Source organism: Ursus americanus, chromosome 18 (assembly GCF_024610735.1).
Source record: "Ursus americanus isolate L20-20 chromosome 18, mUrsAme1.1.p, whole genome shotgun sequence".
NCBI classification, from domain to species: Eukaryota; Metazoa; Chordata; class Mammalia; order Carnivora; family Ursidae; genus Ursus; species Ursus americanus.
Genome location: NC_142144.1, coordinates 59,523,761 through 59,539,067, shown reverse-complemented (window position 1 = coordinate 59,539,067; position 15,307 = coordinate 59,523,761). Strand labels below are relative to the sequence as shown.

The window sequence follows — 15,307 nt, the reverse complement described above, 5'->3', positions numbered from 1 at the left end:
CCCATCTTGATGTGGTTCTTTTATCTTTGTTGTATCCTGTTGTTGTTATTCTTTGTTGTGGAGAGCAGTTCATCTAATTTTCAGATCTTTTTCAGAGGGAATTGATCCATATGTAGCTGTAGATTTGGAGTGTTCATGGGAGAAGTTAAGTTCAGGAACTAATCATCATCACCTTAAAACCCCCACCAAGAACAGTGCTGAAGGTGAAGTTCAACTCTGTTTCTTTTTTTTTTTTTTAAGATTTTATTTATTATTTGACAGAGATAGAGACAGCCAGCAAGAGAGGGAACACAAGCAGGGGGAGTGGGACAGGAAGAAGCAGGCTCATAGCGGAGGAGCCTGATGTGGGGCTCGATCCCGTAACGCCGGGATCACGCCCTGGGCCGAAGGCAGACGCTTAACCACTGTGCCACCCAGGCGCCCCTGAAGTTCAACTCTGAAGAGAGCCAAGTTGTAATGTGTGGGGGCAGAGGCAGAGGAGGATTATGAGTTGGAGATGGGAGTGGGGGTTGCATATAAGATAACTCTGATGTGAGTTGGAAATTTAAAAAAAAATCCATAGTGGTTGCATTAAATTGTAAGATGGAGATGGGGAGAAGACAGAAAGTAGGGAATCTTGAATGTTGACTGGATTGTAACTCTATTGGTTCTTTGTATGCAGTTAAAATCCTGCCAAAATCTCACCCACTCAAATTTCATTCTTAGGGCAATTTGGTTCTCTGCCAAATTTTGAGTAATAAATAGAATCTGCAAGCTCTCTGAACACAGAGCTGCAAATTTTCAGAGGAGAAATCAAAACAAGATTACACGGTAAGAATAAAACTAATATTCTTGTACATTTTTTGTCAGATTTGGTAAAATAAGATCTTGGGAATGATGGAGAACTGGCTTTTATTTCTATAAAATAAAGGATTAGGCTGATTTGTTATTTATTGCCAATACCAATAAAAGTTGATAACAACAGTTGCTACTAACCTATAATTCCACTTTGATTTCCTTGGGTGATTTGGAAAACTATTAATAAATTGTTAAAATTGATTATAATAGTCTTTATAGTAAGTTTCCATCCCCCACGACAAAACTTTATAAAACAAGTTGATAATTCTACTTCATACTCCTAATGCTTATCCAAGACAAACCTACTCGCAATTATTTACCAGTGGCTTCAAAAAATGGGGACAAATAGAAGAACTTTCCTCCCTTCAAAATCATCTGCTCAAAAAAAACCATTTATGAAAAAATAAGGAACTGGCATCCTAAATGAGTAAACTCAAAAGCTCATTAGTTTTGCTATTAGTCTTCATTTAAACACTTTCTTTAAAAGATTGTTTTAATCACTTTATTTCTTACTGTTCACCTTGTGGCAATTTTTTCTTTTTGCACTTTTCTCTGCCCTATCTTTCCACACATAAATACATGCCTCCAGACTATTTTAATAAAGAAAATAGCACAAATCCAAAACTATCATGGCTGCACAAAGTTGATCGAGGTCTTTGGAAACTTGAGAGTTTAAGGAGTAGGTGTGGTTGGATCTTCCTGAGTCTTACTCCCTCCTCAGTGAAGCTTGAATCATCTCTGTATGCCACTGTGATCCAGTGCTGTTCCCAATATCCTTGACTATCGCTTCTCACATTTGTCTTTAGAATACTTTTTGCTTCTAAGTTTGCCCTGAAAAGGCATAGTTCTGTGTTCAGAAAACTTCAGAATCCTCTATTTCCCAAAGTTTGGAGTGCTTGGAATCACACAGTTGAGTAGTATCCTTAAATAGTTAAGAACTCTCTGCATAAGCATCCCTCCCTGCAGCTCAAATTTCACATTTTTTCCATTGTTCTCTGAAAGGATCTTAGACTTCCTACCATTCTTTCACTGGTAGCAGCATAATTCATTTTCTCAGCAATGATCTAGATTTGTTCTATTTCCCATCACTGTTTAGCTTACAATATCTACAGCCAGAATATATCTCTTTCTTTTTCCTATTTATAGGGAAGGAAGAATTGAGAACTTTTACTTAGAGTTTGAAACAGGGCTGAAAGTAAAGCAAAAGATTGAGAAATGGGAGCTGCCACTCCTGGTTAGGGTCAGCAGAGGGTTAAAGAAACAGAGCTTATGACTAACTTCTGGGAATGTGTCTGAGATTCAATTGTAAAAAGTTCATCCACGGGGGAATTAAATCATTACAGGGAAATACTGTGGGGTGTGTGTATGTGTGTGTAGCACTGAAGGGAGGAAAAGAAATAAACACCAAGGAGTAAATCTGATAGCACAAGGTCTTTTTTGGAGAGAGGCATGCAGAATTAACTCTTTACAGAGAAGTTCTGCAGAGGGGACTGCATTGAGGGAAGAAAAAATAAACACCAGGGAATTTTTCTGCCAGTAAATCTGATAGCACGAGGTCATTTTTGGAGATGTGAGTGTGACTGTGCCAAAATCAATGTATCTTTTACTTAACAAGTTGAAATTCCGGCAAACATGGTGGAAATCAAAAGTGTCAGTCAGAATTTTTCTTCTCTGTATCACAGTTTGTAGCAGGGATATTTAAAAACATTAAGACTAAAAATAATCTCCTTGAATAGTAGAAAGAAATCTTAATTCCTTCAAACAAAATGATGTTTGGTTCAAGGATTTCAGGAAATCATGGGAGAACCTCTAATCTTTTTTCAGTTTCCCTCTGGGTTCTCTGATTCTGATATCTGCATGCAAAAGCTTTAAGAGTACACAGCCTTACAGGGCAGGCAAAGTTCATTGTTGCAGGATGGTAATGGGGAAGTAAGGAGTTTGGGACACTTCCTCCCTGTAACAGACTCCTGGCAGATACTCATATGCTGGCCTTGTTATTGTCAGTAGATCATGCTGTATCTGTGAGCATTTCTGGTTTTGTTTTTGCTTTAAGTGAAGAGTGCAATACAGCATAATAGTAAAAATACACAGATTTTTTGAGTCAGGCAGGCCTTAAATCCATCATTTATCATTGACTACCTGTGTGATTTTGGATCTTACTTAATTTTCCTGACCCTGATTTTTTTTCCTCTGGTGCAAAATATAAAACAAACAAAACAGTAATGATAACAAAACATCCTGCCTTAGAGAGGTGTTCTGATACCTACGGAGATAAAGCAAGTCAGAAGCAGTCATTAAAGGTAACTATTATTAATCACTGATCACACACTAAATGTGAGGTATTTTCTTCACATTATCTCATTTAATCCTCAGAGCATCTCTGTGAGATAACATCCTCCATTTATAAAGTTAAGCAAGAAAAATTTGGAAAGATTGTACTAACCCACGATAACTCAATCAGTAAAACCCAGAGTTAAGTCCCATGAAGGAAAAGAACCAAGAAGGAAGATGGATTTTTCTAATCAAAGTTTCTATAATTTTCAGACATAAAAATATTAATGAGATGACAGTAAAACCTTCCACCTATTTTTTTTTAAGGTTACATTCATTGCCATCTGAGGGGAAGTTTCCCTGCCAGCCACCATTTTCTTACATAACTTTCTTTCCCAATGGTATTTCCAGAACCAAGAGGGGTCCACCCACAAACTTGGCTGAGTGATTTCACTTTTAATTAGCACAACCGTCTACATCTAATTCCTTTTCACTTAGAACACCTCATTAATTAGATGATTGCCACAATTTTCCCTAGGAACACTAACGCATCTGAGACTTTTTGCAATCATAAGAATGTTTTCCTCATTACTTCCCTTGAATTTCCTAGGAAAGATTGAATATTTTTTAAAGAGCTTGACAGAACTTCATAGTTTTGCATGTTTGCTGTGTTCAAATATCAACCACTCTAATTTCTTAGCCTGTTTGTTCTATCAGTGGCAGTTGTTTAAGAAGTGTTATCTAGGGGGCGCCTGGGTGGCGCAGTCGTTAAGCGTCTGCCTTCAGCTCAGGGCGTGATCCAGGAGTCCCGGGATTGAACCCCACATCAGGCTCCTCTGCTGGGAGCCTGCTTCTTCCTCTCCTACTCCCCTGCTTGTGTTCCCTCTCTTGCTGGCTGTCTCTATCTCTTCAAATAAATAAAAATAAAATCTTAAAAAAAAAAAGAAGTGTTATCTAACCACTTAACATTTTTTTCTTTAAGAGATTATGTGCTTTTTCTCTTGTGTTCTTCAGGGGCTTATTATATACAAACATGAATATTCCTCTGGCCTGAATTTATTAGTTTCAAAATTTTTCCTTCCTGAGGTTATATGCCATTATCTTTTATACATATGTGTATTACTTGTCCACATTCTTTAGCAATCCTGTTTAAACAATACTTTATCATCACGACCACTTCATATTTGTAAATTAGTAGTAGTTGTAGTATTCAGTTTCCTTGAGTAATATTTCTTTTCAATCTTTTTAAAAAAGTTTTGGCCTCAGGGGTGCCTAGGTGGCTCAGTTGGTTAAGTGACAAACTCTTCAGATCAAGTCTTGATCTCAGGGTCATGAGTTTGGGGCCTTCGTTGGGCTCCACACTGAGCATGGAGCCTGCTTTTAAAAAAAGTTTCAGCCAGGGGTGCCTGGGTGGCACAGTCGTTAAGCGTCTGCCTTCAGCTCAGGGCGTGATCCCGGAGTTCCGGGATCGAGCCCCACATCAGGCTCCTCTGCTGGGAGCCTGCTTCTTCCTCTCCCGCTCCCCTGCTTGTGTTCCCTCTCTCACTGGCTGTCTCTATCCTGTCGAATAAATAAATAAAATCTTAAAAAAAAAAAGTTTCAGCCACAGACATAGGTGTCAATATTCATTCTAATTTAATTTGTTAGATATAATTCAGCTTCCTTTTTTTTCTTCACTATGACCTATATGAGATCCATATTACCTGAAAGTGCATATGGCACTACTTTATCAAAGATGGTGCATATTTCATCTTCACTGACTTACTCAGGAATCATATGGTTTGTGATCATAATCATAACCATCACAGTGTGGTTGTTAATAGAATAAACTGGAGATTATTAAGTCAAAGGAGTATAAGCTGTTTTGCTAAGAAGATTTGGAGTGTCCTATGCCTAAGACATGACATGTAATGCTCACATCTGGTTGTCTAATTATTACTACCCTTCATTATGTCAAGTAGTATGATTTCTCCTTGTTACTATGAGGTCCATGAAATCAGATTTAGCATTTAGAAGAATTAAAATAATTTGCATTGTGAAGTGCCAGTTGGAAAAAACTGTCGTTTATAAATCCTTGTATTTCTAAATTCATAAAGTATAAAAATTAGATAGAAGTCCATTTTTTAGCAGCATCCAATTTTTTTTCTGGTTATTTGTAGTAAATGCTCCTAAAAGAGCATCTGGATTTATTTAGACTACTATCTAGGCAGAACAGTGCAGTGACTCCTAACCTCTAGTGTTGTTGTTCATTGTTAGGTCCAGATAACTTCTGTACCTATTATATGCAAGTTCTCTTCTTGGCAAAGGAAGGAACACCAGTCAAATTCTTTCACTCTGCATCATTGGGTATACTCAGGAAAAGGTCATTATCTGTCCAGAGGAAAAAAAACAATTAAGTCTTATCTTGGATAAGAAGAGAGGTTGTTAACACAGTCTTTCCATGTTAGTAACTTTCACCTCAAACCCAGCTACCAGATAACCAAGGCTGAACCTACTTAGAATCCCACATGATAATGATGAAGTCAACAATTTGGGGAATAGCTGGAGCAGCCCATGAAGCAGGCAAAGTGGGAGACAAAGGCTTGTCATGCTGTTATGGACAAGTTTCCAGCCCTCTGAGTTATATTTTCTGATTGTTGCAGAAGGAAGCTCTGTTTAAACTTGTACAGGAATTAAATATCCAGGATGTGGATTGTAACTTAAGTTTTTTCAGGTCAATGGCCAGGAACCTCCACAACTGTGAATGGCAAGCTTCCATACTCTTGGCATGGGTTGGGAAGCTGCCAGTGGCTTCTTCCTGCTGCATGGCCTATGCATGGTGTGGGGCAGCACCTCCTTGGTGGTGGGCGTGGGGGCTGTGCTGGCCATGAGCCTGCTCTAGGTTTGTGCCCTCAGTTTCTACATGGGTCAGCTGAAGTTGGATGTGAAATTGGTGCCCAAGGAAGATGGCACAACCTCTGCTGAAGGCCCTGATGAAGCAGGCCAGCTTCATTGAGCAGCTAGGCCATGAGGAATGGTTCGGTGCTGGATGGCCCAGAGCCCAAGGACAGGGACATTAAAATGTAACCTTTCCCTTGCTCCAGAAAGAAAGAGAGAAGGAGGGGAAGGAAAGAGGGAAGGAAGGAAGGAAGGAAGGAAGGAAGGAAGGAAGGAAGGAAGGAAGGAAAGACACTTCCATACCCTTAATTTTTAAATTTCTTTCAATAATCAAATTTAATATTATCTAATACATGACACAGTGTATTACTAGGTGGTTATTTGGTTGTGAAAAAATATCTCATGGTTTATCCAGGGGTGATGTTCAATAGCTGGTATGGCATGAGCAGAGATAAATAGGAAAAGAACCAGCCACGTGCAGCATGCCAGCTGAATACCAGCATTGGGAAGGACTCTCATTCTGGCTTTGGACTATACCAACAAATCTGGGATAATGGTGCAGTAAGGGTAGTGTGGAATATCTAAGTTTTACAGAACTTTTAACAACTCGACTAATATTTCTGTTACTATGTGATAGGCATATCCCAAACGTAGGAGAAAATTCCTATAAAAGTTTTGCAAGCAGTAACTTCAGTCTTCATACAAGGGAAAACTTTCACATATTATGAACATATATTTACAATTAACTTCTGAGTAAAGGTAAACTGAAACAATATTTTTAGCAGAAAACAGTTTTTATTTTTAATCTTTTTCTCTTTTGAGCATCATTATGGATTCATGGTTTTTGTTGACATTGTAACTAAATCGTTTTCAAACTTAACTTGTTTTGATTAGCTACTTTTTTTTATTGTTTTGACTCAAATTGTCACAATTTGGCACATAGAAGCCCTTTTATGCTGGCCCATTTGCTCTTTTATTAATCACTTCAGAACTTTGAAAAATGCATCATTGTTTTCAGGCAACAAGTTGTTTAGGTTCACCTTGCATTTCTTCCACCCATATTATGAAACCAGCTATTCTCCAAAGAACTCTGATTTCTTCAGTGGAGAACATTATTAGATTACAAACTATGGGCCCTGGGATATATACTGGATCATTTCATCTTAGTACTGACATTAAATCAGTTCAGTTACAGAGATAGGGGAGGAAATATATATACAAAAAATCATGAGTTCATATTGGCAATTTTATTTTGTTATGAATATATTAAGATTTTGTGTGTGTGTGATGAGCACTGGATGTTGCATGTAGTGATAAATCACTAATTCTACACCTGAAAAAATAAAATAAAATACAAATACTTTAAAGAAAAGATTGTTTTTATTACCCAATTGTTTAAGTTGCTTTAACTTTGAAAATGTTAATACTTTATTAATTGAGAGTTGTTTTTTTCCCTTTGTTAGCTACATTAATTACTGGAAGGTATGAAAACCTGTTTAACAGTTCACTTTATAAGTGGAATGTTAACTGAAGTTTGATATTCAAAAGTCTTTATAAGTCATTTCATTTTGTCACTATTTGTCCAACCACAATGACCTACTGAATATGTATCATATGCATATGATTTTCATAATCAACTTTATTTTATATTTTTCATAATCAATTTAACACAAAAAATAATACACACAAAAATTTTTGGTAAACAAATCCAACTAATGTTTTGCAAAAATAAAATAGTAATAATACTACTATATTGGTAATCTGTAAAATTAATAGTAAAAATAGTAATAACAGTACTGCTATTGGTCATCTGAATTTGTTTATTTTTTTAAGATTTTATTTATTTATTTGAAAGAGACAACAAGAGAGAGCTCAAGCAGGGGAGGGGCATAAAGAGAGGAAAGCAGACTCCCCACTGAGCAGGGTCCCCCAAAGGATCCCGGGATCATGACCTGAGCAGAAAGTAGACAGATGCTTAACCAACTGAGCCACCCAGGCACCCCTGGCTCTCTGACTTTATTTTTAAAAGAGCATCTAAAACAGTTACTTATAAGTTTTCAAAATCTTGTTCTGGTACAAAAAAAATTTCAGTTTATCCTTCCTATTTCTGATGTATCATGCTTTTTCTTTCATATATATTTTTATTGGTTTTAATATATCATTTATATATCCATATTATTATGCTCTAATTTTGTTTAAAATATAAAATTACTTAAATATTAAACTTTTCAACCTAGCTGATATGGAAAAGAGTATGAAAATTCCTCAAAAAATTAAAAATAGAACTACTATATCACCGTGCAATCCCACTTTGGGGTAGATATCCAAAAGAATTGAAAGCAGAATCTTGAAGAGATATTTGTACACCCATGTTCATTGTAGTATTATTCAAAATAGCCAAGAGGTAAAATCAACACAAATGTCCATTAACTGATAAATGGATAAAGAAAATGTGGTACATACATACAAGAGAATATTATTCAGTCTTTGAAAAGAAGGAAATCTTGTCACATGCTACAACATGGATGAACCTTGACGACATTATGCTAAGTGAAATAAGCCAGACACAAATACTGTATACTATATTATCTCATTTATATGAGGTGTTTAGAGTGGTCAAACATATAGAAACGGAGAGTAGAAATGTCATCAGGGGCCTGGGAAAGTGGGAAACAGGGAGTTGTTGTGCAATGAATATAGTTTCAGTTTTGCAAGATGAAAAAGTTCTAGATATCTGCTACAGAACAGATGTAGTTGAGACTACTGAATTTAATAAATTTAATAAAATTTGATAAATTTAATTTAAAATTTAATTAAAAATTAATTAAAGGGACACCTGGGTGGCTCAGTTGGTTAAGCATCTGCCATCAGCTCAGGTCATGATCTCGGGGTCCTGGGATCTGCCTGCCTGCCTGGTCATTGGTCTCCCTGCTCAGTGAGGTATCTGCTTCTTCCCCCCACCACTGCCCCTCCTCCCTCTCATGTTCTCACTCTCTCTCAAATAAATCAATAACATGTTTTTTAAAATAAAATTTAAAAAAATTAAATTAAAAGAAAAAAAGAAAAACTTTGAGCATGGGGGACAGGGGAAATATTTAAATAATCCAGCCATATTTAATGATATTATTAAATCAAGGTCCAGAATACATTAGTTGTTTGCCATTTCATTTTAGGATTTAGAAAAAGCCAATGTAGATGACATTTAGACAAAAAACAAAGAGAATTTGTATCACTTGATATGCTTTGGCTGCAAAAATAGAATAATGAATTGAACATGGATTAAAATATAAGGACACTTGTTGCTCACATAAGAAGTTCTAGAGTAGGCAATCCCACAATTGATGCAAAGAATCAAGGACATCACCAAAGACCCAAGCTCTTCTGAAATTTCTACTCTGCTGTCCTCAGACTGTCCATGATCTCTCCCTTTAACGGGAGATGTTTGGCCCAGCTCTGAGCATCACATCCTCACAGATGCCAGGTGAGTACAAGTCAAAAAGTGCTTACTCTTAAGGAAAAAAATTTTCCTAGAAGTTCCAGACACACCTCCCCTTTGTCTGATTGGCAAGATCTGAGTCATATGCCTCCTCCTAGATGCATTATTGGCAAATAGGATTGCTATGAATAGCTTATGTTTCTGCATATCTAAATTTATTCTTTGGGGAAAGAAAAGAGATTTGTCAACTAAGAAACAACATTCATCCCAGGTAACTCTCAATATCTTCTAATTCCCACAGAAATCCAACTAGTTTTTGGTTTTTAAGAACTTGTGAAAAAAAAAAACAACTAAGAAGGGCAATCAAACTCTTTTCAAAGTTATTATGAGAATTCTGCCTTATTTCAAAAACACCTCAAAAATCTCTTTTAATCTGAGCAACTTACAATTCCTTCAGGTCAGAAAAGTAAATCTTTAATCAGGCATATCAGAACCACTTATTTTGTACTAAGGGAAGAAGAGAATGTGTGCATTTCCCATCTGGCCATTTTCCAGTCAGCTCAATGCATTCTTAAACACAGATGTTGACACTTCTTTAATTTTTTTAACCATGATACAGACTGCTTACTTAATTCTGTCAATGAGTCTCTTTGACCACCACACTTAAGAATGTAGAATCTGGGTGCCTGTGTAGTGTGGCCATGTCACTGGCAGTATGGTTTCCAGAGCCGGTTAAAAGTCTGTCAGTGATTGGGAGGAAAAAAAGATGGCAGAAGAATAGGAGACCTTTTTTCAGCTGCTCCCCTGAATCAAGCTGGATATCTACCAGACCATCCTGAACACCCACAAAATCAGCCTGAGACATAAGAAGATACAACTGGATCTCTACAAACAAACATCTCCAGCACTGGGAATCAAGGTACGAATGGGGATCTGTGAATCTGCACACATATATCAGAAGATAAATGGAAGGGGGAGGGGGCCGCGGCGCTCAGGTTCTGGGAAGCAGTAGCCTCCTGCACTGTGGAGCAGGCCGGACTAACGGACCAGTAGCTGTGGGAAACCAGATGGAAACTGGGAGTTGGGGAATGCACGCGCCAACCAGACCAAAACTGGGAGCTTGGGAGCTCATGAACCAGACTGAAACCAGGAGCTTGGGAGTGCGTGAACCAGAATGAAAACCGGGAGCTCAGGAGAGTGCGCAGGAACCAGGGTGGCTGACGGTTTTAGAAACAAAAAGGGCAGAGACATGCCAGCCCTGGGAGCAAGGACTGGGAGAATGGCTGTGGGGCACACAACCTGGAACGCTGTGGGGTTCATAGCAACACTGACAGAAACAGAGTTAGAGTGGCCAGGAGAGCTCAGTGAAGAGCAGACTGTGATCTCTCTGTTCTGAAACAGAAGCTTGGATACAGTCACTGCTGCTCGGACCCTTGGAAGAGTCACAGAAATCCACCAAGGAAAGAGACCAGAGAACAAGCGCCAGGGAAAAACCGGTTCTCACTGTGCCCATCACACCCCCAACAGGGGGCAGGGCAACTCTACCCAAACAGGGTCGCCTGAGTATAGCACAGTAGGCCCCTCTCCCAGAAGGAAGGCTGAAAAATCAAGAAGCCCACATCCCTAAGCTCCCTATAAAACAAGTGCATCTTGCTTGGGTCCTGGTCAATAATTTGGGCTCTGTAATGCCCACAACCACACCTCATCAGAATGACAAAGAGGAGGAACCTCCAACAAAGGAAAGAAACAAGGACTGTGGCCTCTGCCACAGAACTAATGGATATGGATACAAACAAATTGTGAGAAACAGATTTCAGAGTAACAATGGTCAAGATGATGTGTAGGCTTGAAAAAAATATTAACGAGAATATAGAATCTCTAAGGGTGGAAATGAGAGCAAATCTGGCAATAATTAAAAATGCTATGAATCAAATGCAGTCTAAACTGGATGCTCTGATGGCCAGGTTAAATGAGGCAGAAGAATGAATTAGTGAGTTAGAGGATGAGAAGATAGAAAAGAAAAAAAAGAGAGAAATATGGCTTAAGAAACTCCACTTTCAAGAAATAAGACTTCAGGTGATTACTAACTCAGTGAAACGTTTCAATGTCAGAATCAATGGCATCACTGAGGGGATGGAGAAAGAGAGAAGCCTAGAAAAGATATTTGAACAAATTGTAGTGGAGAACATCCCTAATCTGGCAAAAGAAACAAGCATTCGTGTCCAAGAGGCAGAGAGGACTTCTCCCAAGATCAATGAGAACAGACCAACACCACGTCACATAATAGTACAATTCGCAAATCTTAGATCCAAGGATACAATCTTGAAAGTGGCTAGGGGGAAAAGAATCCTCACGCACAGAGGGAGGAATATCAGAATAAATTCAGAACTGTCTACAGACACTTAGCAAGCCAGAAAAAGCTGGCAAGACATATACAGAGCACTAAGTGAGAAAAACATGCAGCCAAGGATTCTTAACCCAGCAAGTCTGTCATTCTGAATGGATGGAGACACAAGGACCTTCCAAGACCGGCAGAAACTGAAAGAATATGTGACAACCAAGCCAGCCCTACAAGAAATATTAAGGGGGGTTCTATAAAAGTAAAAAGACCCCAAGAGTGATACAGAACAGAAATTTACAATCTATAGAAACAAAGACTTCACAGGCAACATGACATCATTTTTTAAAAAAGATTTTATTTATTCATTTGACAAAGATAGAGACAGCCAGTGAGAGAGGGAACACAAGCAAGGGGAGTGGGAGAGGGAGAAGCAAGGTCCCAGAGGAGGACCCTGATGTGGGGCTTGATCCCAGGACTCCAGGATCACGCCTCTTAACGACTGAGCCACCCAGGCACCCCGCAACATAACATCATTAAAATCATATCTCTCAATAATCACGCTCAATGTGAATGTCCTAAATGTTCCCATAAACGACACAGGGTTGCAGATTGGATCAAAAGACATGACCCATCCATATGCTGTCTCCAAGAGACTCATCTTGAACCTGAAGATACATCCAGACTGAAGTGAAGGGATGGAGAACCATTTTTCATGCCAACGGACCTCAAAAGAAAGCTGGGGTAGCAATTCTCATATCAAACAGATTAGATTTTAAGCTAAAGACTGTAGTTAGAGATACAAAAGGACACTATATTATTCTTAAAGGGTGTATCCAACAAGAGAATCTAACAATTATAAATATCTATGCCCCCAACAGGGGAGCAGCTAGGTACACAGGCCAACTCTTAACCAGAATAAAGAGACTTACAGATAATAATGCATTAATAGTAGGGGACCTCAACACAGTAGACAGATCATCTAAGCAGAAAATCAACAAAGAAACAAGAGCTTTGAATGACATACTGGACCAGATGGACCTCATAGATACATACAGAACACTACACCCCAGAACAACAGAATACTCATTCTTTTCGAATGCACATGGAACTTTCTCCAGATTAGACCATATACTGGGTCACAAAACAGGTCTCGACAGATACCAAAAGACTGAGATTATTCCCTGCATATTCTCAGACCACAATGCTTTGAAACTGGTACTCAATCACAAGAAAAAAATTGGAAGAAATTCAAACACTTGGAAACTAAGAACCATCCTGCTTAAGAATGATTGGGTAAATCAGGAAATTAAAGAAGAACTTAAGCAACTTATGGAAACCAATGAGAACGAAAACACATTGGTCCAAAACCTAGGGGACACTGCAAAGGTGGTCGTAAGGGGAAAATACATAGCCATCCAAGCCTCACTCAGAAGAATAGAACAATCTAAAATGCAGTCCTTAAGAAGATGGAGTTGGAACAGAAGAACTGGCCTAACCCACGCACAAGAAAACAACAATCAAGATTAGAACAGAGATCAATGAATTAGAAACCAGGAGCACAGTAGAGCAGATCAACAAAACTAGAGGCTGGTTCTTTGAAAGAATTAAAAAGATCGATAAGCCACTGGCCAGACTTATTCAAAAGAATAGAGAAAGGACCCAAATTAAGAAAATTATGAAGGAAAGGGGAGAGATCACGATCAACACCAAGGAAATAGAAACAATCCTTAAAACTATTATCAACAACTATATGCCAGTTTATTAAACAACCTGGAAGAAATGGATGCTTTCCTGGAAACCTATAAACTACCAAGACTGAAACAGGAAGAAACTGATTATCTAAACAGACTGATTAATCATGAAGAGCTTGAAGCAGTGATCAAAAACCTCCCCAAAAACAAGAGTCCGGGGCCTGAGGGATTCCTAGGGGAATTCTACCAAACATTCAAAAAAGAAATAATACCTATTCTCCTAATGCTTTTTCAAAAAATAGAAGGAAAACTACCAAACTCATTCTATGAGGCCAGTATTACCTTGATCCCCAAACCAGGCAAAGACCCCATCAAAAAGAAGACTTACTGACCAATATCCCTAATGGATGCCAAAATTCTCAACAAGATCCTAGCTAATAGGATCCAACAGTACATTAAAAGGATTCTCCATCACGACCAAGTGGGATTCAACCCTGGGATGCAAGGGTGGCTCAACATTTGCAAATCGATCAGTGTGATAGATCATATCAACAAGAAAGAGACAAGAATCATACGATCCTCTCAGTTGATGCAGAAAAAGCATTTGACAAAATACAGCATCCTTTCCTGACTAAAACCCTTCAGACTGTAGGGATAGAGGGAACATTCCTCAATTTCATAAAAACCATCTATGAAAAGCTTACAGCAAATATCATTCTCAATGGGGAAAAGCTGAAAGATCAGGAACACGACAAGGATGCCCACTCTCACCATTATTGTTCAACATAGTACTAGAAGTCATAGCAACAGCAATCAGACAACAAAAAAGAATAAAAGGTATTCAAATTGGCAAAGAAGAAGCCAAAGTCTCTCTCTTCACAGATGACATGATACTTTTTATGGAAAACCCAAAAGACTCTATCCCCAAATTACTAGAACTTATAGAGCAATTGAGTGATGTGGCAGGACACAAAATCAATGCTCAGAAATCAGTTGCATTTCTATACATGAACAATGAGACTGAAGAAAGAGAAATCAGGGCATTGATTCCATTTACAATAGCACCCAAAACCATAAGATATCTCGAAACAAACTTAACCAGAGAGGTAAAGGGTCTATACCCCAGAAACTACAGAACACTGATGAAAGACATTGAAGAAGATACAAAAAGATGGAAAAACATTTCATGCTCATGGATCGATAGAATAAACATAGTTAAAATGTCTATGCTACCCAGAGCAATCTACATTTTCAATGATATCCCGATCAAAATACCAATGACATTCTTCAAAGAGCTGGAACAAACAATCCTAAAATTCATGTGAAATCAGAAAAGGCCTGGAATCACCAAGGAAATGTAAAAAGAAAAATGAACCTGGGGTCATCATGTTGCCTGATTTCAAGCTGTACTACAAAGCTGTGATCACCAAGGCAGCATGGTCCTGGCACAAAAACAGACACATAGACCAATGGAACAGAAGAGAGAACCCAGAAATGGACCCTCAACTTTATGGTCAACTAATCTTTGACAAAGCAGGAAAAAACATCCAGTGGAAAAAAGACAGTCTCTTCAATAAATCGTGCTGGGAAAATTGGACAGCTACATGCAAAAGAATGAAACTTGACCACTCTCTCACACCATACACAAAGATAAACTCCAAATGGATGGAAGACCTCGATGTGAGACAGGAATCCATCAAAATCCTAGAGGAGAACATAGGTTGTAACCTCTTTGACATCAGCCACAGCAACTTCTTTCATGACACGTCTCCAAAGGCAAGGGAAACAAAAGAAAAAATGAACTTTTGGGACTTCATCAAGACAAAAGTTTTCTGCACAGCAAAGGAAACAATC

The 15,307-nt window shown here is 38.3% G+C and overlaps 1 protein-coding gene across 4 annotated transcripts in view; it reads left to right on the top strand.

Moving 5' to 3' along the window:
• Window positions 1–740: 740 nt before the first annotated feature.
• IL33 (interleukin 33) overlaps window positions 741–15,307 on the top strand; it is a 46,252-nt gene continuing 31,685 nt past the window's right edge. For 2 of the 4 annotated variants that reach the window (XM_087869659.1, XM_045780509.2), the window contains exon 1: window positions 741–810. The gene's annotated coding sequence lies outside the window, so the exon portion shown is untranslated. The remainder of the gene's footprint in view (window positions 811–15,307) is intronic. The other 2 variants (XM_087869658.1, XM_087869657.1) reach the window with 1 other exon arrangement.